This window comes from Asterias rubens, chromosome 19 (assembly GCF_902459465.1).
Source record: "Asterias rubens chromosome 19, eAstRub1.3, whole genome shotgun sequence".
NCBI classification, from domain to species: Eukaryota; Metazoa; Echinodermata; class Asteroidea; order Forcipulatida; family Asteriidae; genus Asterias; species Asterias rubens.
Genome location: NC_047080.1, coordinates 5,545,705 through 5,551,937, shown reverse-complemented (window position 1 = coordinate 5,551,937; position 6,233 = coordinate 5,545,705).

The window sequence follows — 6,233 nt, the reverse complement described above, 5'->3', positions numbered from 1 at the left end:
GCCCAATTTCATAGAGCTGCTAAGCACAAAAATTTGCTAAGCATGAAATTTTTGCCTTCATAAAAAACAGGTTTTCCAACCAAATTTCCATGTGGTTTTCAGGATAAGCCAACAACAGCTGAATACCGGTAACAAGCAATATGCAACAAATGGAAATTTGGCTGGTAATCCTGTTTTTATCAAGGAAGAAATTTCATGCTAAGCAAATTTTAGTGCTTAGCAGCTCTGTGAAATTGGGCCCTGGTCAGTTACTAAAAAGAGTTTTCAATATCCATATTGTAAACAATAACAACATGATGATGGCTGGTACTGCTAGAACATTTCTATCCAGTATTCTTGGTTATTTTCCAGAAAATACTCTCAAAGCAAACTTTTTTAATAAGAGAAAACGTTCCAGATATCTGTTGTTGTGGTTCTTTACTTTTCATATGAAATCTTATTTCAAGAGCAGCTCCAGGATAACGTTCATGATTTATTTCCTCATCAACGTTTCTCTTAATCTGTAAATAAAGGCTCATTGGTTTCATATTCTCCATATCATTTATGACATCAATCAAGTCAAGTTCCTTCTAGGTAAAACCAAGATAAGGAGACAAATTACTGAAATACAATATTTATTGTATTATTAATAAGATGATGGTCAAGTTAATTAGGAAAATAGTAATTCTAGACAATTTATGATTGGATACAAAGACAATTTGATTGCATTTTGGGTGAATAAAAAGGAGCAAGTCAATAGCGTTTTTCATAAAGAAGGTAATTTACAGTTTGAAAGGAAATCCATTTCCGAATAAAGTTTTTTAATTTAAGTTTTAATTTAAAAGGTGTCTCTGAACATCAATCTTAAATAGGAATACAAACTCAACTATATTGTAATAAAATATAAATAATGGCAAACTTGCGGGTACAACCACGTTTTAAATCTCTTCATGGATTTGTAGGCTCTGAAAAGAGCCGGCTTGGTCTCCACGTTTCAAATAGTAACTCTACTTGTCTTCAGGAGAAAGGAAGACGAGCAGAGTATACCAAATCAAACACTAGGTTTGGGTCAATCCATCCACTTGGCTTTAGTCTCCACATACGGTCTTCCCAAACCCATATTATCCCAGTTCCAATACTTTATTTACTCTAGTAACAGCAATAATTCTCCAAGCTGACAGCAACATGTGTTCATTGCATTACTACTCCACCGACTAAAACCCCAGATGTATACAGTAAAAATGAAATCTAACCCTCTGTACATATCATTAACATCAATAAAATAGTACAATCAAATGAAATGCAAGCCCAAAAGACTCTCAAACACAACAATTAAAAATTCATAGACCGTCTGAGTTAATGATCATTCCTCATAAATGTAACAGTATGATACTGGTGTATTTTTCCTGTTAATTAAGTGAAGCATGCTACAAGTGTCGATGTCCGTAAGACAGGTTGAGTTACAGAAAAGCAGATGTACCATACAGATAACTTTTCAGTCACTTGATATAACTGTTGAGAGTACTTTATCATTTCTACATCTGGTGTGTAGTGTCGCTATCATGCACATACAGTGTAGCTGATTTTGGCATTTATTAAACCATACTGAAAACGGGTTATCGGTCAAAGGTCATAGATGTGTAGAATGGGTTTTATAAGTTGTTAGTTGTCAACGATTTCAATTTAAACCATGAATGACAAAGCTAAATTATTCATGTCATATTTCTTGAATTTATTAAATCAAACAAGGGATGAGATTGATGATGATGTGGTACACAGCTTTGGTGTGTTGTAAGTCTTCATGTAATTCTATTCGGTAATTGGATAAGAGCGCGAGATTCTAATGTTGCAGTTTTCCCTCGGCGTTTACTTCAAATGAAATTCACTGATGCATTCTCTGAAATGCAGATTTGTTTCTGTAAAACGATCAAAGCTGCATATGGGAAATTAATATAAACACGCGAGTATTTCTACCATAAATTATTGTCTGTGATAACTTAATGTAAAAATGTCATCAGTTTGCTTATAAGCACGGGACAGGAAAATCACAAATAGCTTAAAGTCACTGGACACTATTTGTATTGTCAAAGACCAGCGTTCTCACTTGGTGTATCTCAACATATGCATAAAAGAACAAACCTGTACAAATTTGAGCTCAATTGGTCGTCGAAGTTTCTGGGATAGTAACGAAAGAAAAAAAACCTTCGTTACATGAAGTTGTGTGCTTTCAGATGCTTGATTTCGAGACTTCAAAATCTAATTCTGAGGTCTTGAAATCAAATTTATGGAAAGATACTCCTTTCTCAGAAACTATGTAACTTCGGAGGGAGCCGTTTCTGACAATGTATTATACTATCAACAGCTCCCCATTACTCGTTACCAAGTAAGTTTTTATGCTTACAATTATTTTGAGTAATTACCAATAGTGTCCAAAAGCCTTTAAATAAAACCATTTTATTAAAAGTGTTTTATACTTCAGATCTTCTCTAAGTTTGGCAACTCATAACAGCCAATTTCTCAGCGGCACTATTGTGAACCTAAAACCTTGCAAATCATTTCTGTGACTCATTTCAACTGATCATCTTATTCAATCCAACAATCACAAAGCATTATCAAACAAGAAAGCCATAAGATGCTAAAGAATGTCTTCTATTAAATTCTATCATTCTGAATGTGGATCAAGTACTTCCTTTGAGATGCTAATCTCGGGTCGGGACTCTGGACCAATCAGAGTGTAGGACTGAGACAACGCTAGTCAGTAGGTGGATAATCTCTCAAGCAATGTAAAGCTGACTAATCTAAAAATCTGGATTTTGTTTTTTTGAGGTTCTCATTATCGGGCCGGGACTCAAAGGATGTCTTAAAGTGACTGAAGCGGCTCATCTTGCATCTTAAAGGAAACAAACCATAGGGATGTAAGATACATGGACAGTTAACCACAATACAGGAAGTTTGTGAGAGCAAAATGGAGGTACACATTGCGGGAGAGATGTTAGATACATGATGGGTTAACCACAACAGAAGGAGTTTGTGAAATCAATGATGGCCAGTCCGGGGGGGAGATATTAATATAATAATAATAATAATAATAATAATAATAATAAGACTTGTAATGCACACATATCCACCCTGCTGGGTGTTCAAGGCGCATATTGACGGAAGTAAAGAAAGTTTAGTCATTCTCATCACCCTAAGTTTCTTATCTATTTTAAGACTGCAAGAGCAGGAGTTGATTGAAGCTTTTAAGCTTCACATTTAAAACTGAATGGAAATGTGAAAGGAATTGGTTGGGGTTGACACATGTTCAAAAGCTTATCATGTCAGACTGAACTTCTCTCAATTTTTTTAAAAATGGATTTGCAAATTTAGGTTTGGCCAGCTAGTTGGGTGGAGGATTTGCTTTTAGTCGAGAGTTTTGTTTCTGTTGAGTTTGGGTAAATGGTAAATACTAGAAAAATTTGTTTGAAAGTCTCATTTGTGTTGGAGTGGTACAATTAAACGAACCATAAAACTAAATTGCTTACATAAAAAACAGTTATTTCTTTTATTAAAATCTTTACCAAAAACAGATCCCACATCTAAACTTGATATTTTAAAAAAGTAATTTAAATGTCTGAGTCACCTTTAGACCAGACCCATCTGAGCTAACAAGATACAAACTTGTGTCGTCTTTTCTTTACAAGAAGTGACATCATACCCTCAATATTGTTCTTTAAGTAACAATAGAAAGCTGCTTAGCAGGGAGAGAGGGATCAAAGTCTGCTCTACCTACCGGGCTTAGGTTCAAACTATTCTCTAAATCAGCTTAAGGCAAGAAATCTCAGCATAAACCCGACCCAGCCCCTATTCAACCTTACCCCAAATCCTTCTTTCATAACCCCATGGCCTGAGCTCGTTGTGGTACCCTGGTGAGCTTACCCTGCCTGGTGAAAAGGGGTAGATCCTAAAACAAAACCCCCGATGTCCAGGCCAGATTAAATGTCAACGGAATCCCTTTCAGAGAAAACGGATTTACCCATCTAAGAACCTTCATCTAAGAACCTTTCTAGAATTCCTTATTTGTGTGCTCCGCATTAGAGGGACAACTTATCACAAATGGGTCTCCTTGCATAGAATAGATTAGAGAGACTTGCGTGTTCTTTGTTGGTTTGATGGGAACAACCCTACAAAACACGCAGCTGGTAAAGGTGAGCTCTTGTTCACTTGAGAACTGTGTTAACCTTCTTAAGGTATAGTCTAAGAAGGTTATTCTTCAGTGCATGGATGGACAGTAGGGCCAATTACATCACTATTCAGCAGAACATGTCGCTGGATTTGTGAAGTAACAATGTGAACCACAATCTCTTCATGGGATGGTGGCTGTTCACACTAGCCTTTTCTTACCCATGACCAATCTCTTCTTGGGGTTGTGGCTGTTCTGTGTTCACACTAGCCTTTTCTTACCCAGGACCAATCTCTTCTTGGGGTTGTGGCTGTTCACACTAGCCTATTTCTACCCAGGACCAATCTCTTCTTGGGGTGGTGGCTGTTCTGTGTTCACACTAGCCTTTTCTCACCCAGGACCAATCTCTTCATGGGATGGTGGCTGTTCACACTAGCCTATTTCTACTCAGGACCAATCTCTTCTTGGGGTTGTGGCTGTTCTGTGTTCACACTAGCCTTTTCTCAACCATGACCAATCTCTTCATGGGATGGTGGCTGTTCACACTAGCCTATTTCTACCCAGGACCAATCTCTTCTTGGGGTTGTGGCTGTTCTGTGTTCACACTAGCCTATTTCTACCCAGGACTAATCTCTTCTTGGGGTGGTGGCTGTTCTGTGTTCACACTAGCCTTTTCTCAACCATGACCAATCTCTTCTTGGGATGGTGGCTATTCACACTAGCCTATTTCTACCCAGGACCAATCTCTTCTTGGGGTTGTGGCTGTTCACACTAGCCTTTTCTCACCCAGGACCAATCTCTTCTTGGGGTGGTGGCTGTTCTGTGTTCACACTAGCCTATTTCTACCCAGGACCAATCTCTTCTTGGGGTGGTGGCTATTCACACTAGCCTATTTCTACCCAGGACTAATCTCTTCTTGCGATGGTGGCTGTTCACACTAGCCTATTTCTACACAGGGTTCATACAATTCATATTCATATGCAGTCATTTGAAATAAAGCTGGGTAGGTTCTTTGTATAAAAAAAAAGAGAAAAAAAAGTGGAAGAACTGTTTTCCATCTGAGTTTTATATACCCATTAAGCATTTTTTCTCATACATGTACATGTAACTCCTTTGTTATTCATTTCCTCTTAGTTTAGCAGCGTTCTCATTCAACAGTGACAGTAGTACATATTGGCCCAATGCCAGTTAATTCACACCAAGTGGTATGGCTTGCTAGTTCAGGGAAATGAGTAAAACTAGTCACAAAAATAATGTTCGTCTCTAAAGACTAGCACTAGCACCTCAGCTAGTAACATTTTAAGGGTAAGCCTACTACTATCATCATCTTCAAACATGTTCAAATGATGTAAGTTTAATGTTAATCTGTGGACATTGTGTTTTGTGTTACAAAAAGTACCCAAATCCTTCAAAATAGTTAGGAGCAAACCCTGCTTAGTACACATTCCTCACTCTATCAAGGTCATTCTATCTTTTGCAGCATTTTCATACATACAAAATTTCAAAATAATGATCTGAGAGAGTAACAAGATTTTGTTTTAACTGAGCCAATTTAAATCCTTTCCCACAGAACAAGGTTTAGAATGGCCCTCTATTGGGGCAACACAGTCAAGCGGATTTACAATCCAATGCGATTAGTACGGGATAATCACTTAAGCACCCGGGGGAATTGTTAGCTAGTGAGTATTCATGCTCTTCAAACTGTGTTACCGTCTGTAGTTCAGATGTCATGATAACAAAGAAGTAAATAAACACATCTCAATTGTCATGGAAGCTATTCCTTTTTAATTGCTGTGACGCAGCAAAAAAAAAAAAAAAGCACTGATTTTGAGGGGATCCTCGTAAGAAGATGAAATAAAACAACCGAGTCTCACCAATGATGATGAATCTAATGCCCAACTGCATAAAAACAAATGTTAAGCCCCGCCCCAAACCCTCGGGACATTATTGATGTTTTACATGCTTAATTATTCATAACCTTTATGGATTTATAGATTTCAGGATTTTGGAACCTATCAAAGGAATCGCATTGTTCTCAAGTGGAAACAAATCCCCAAATCCTTCCCAATCCATGTCCCTCCAATGCAGTTTA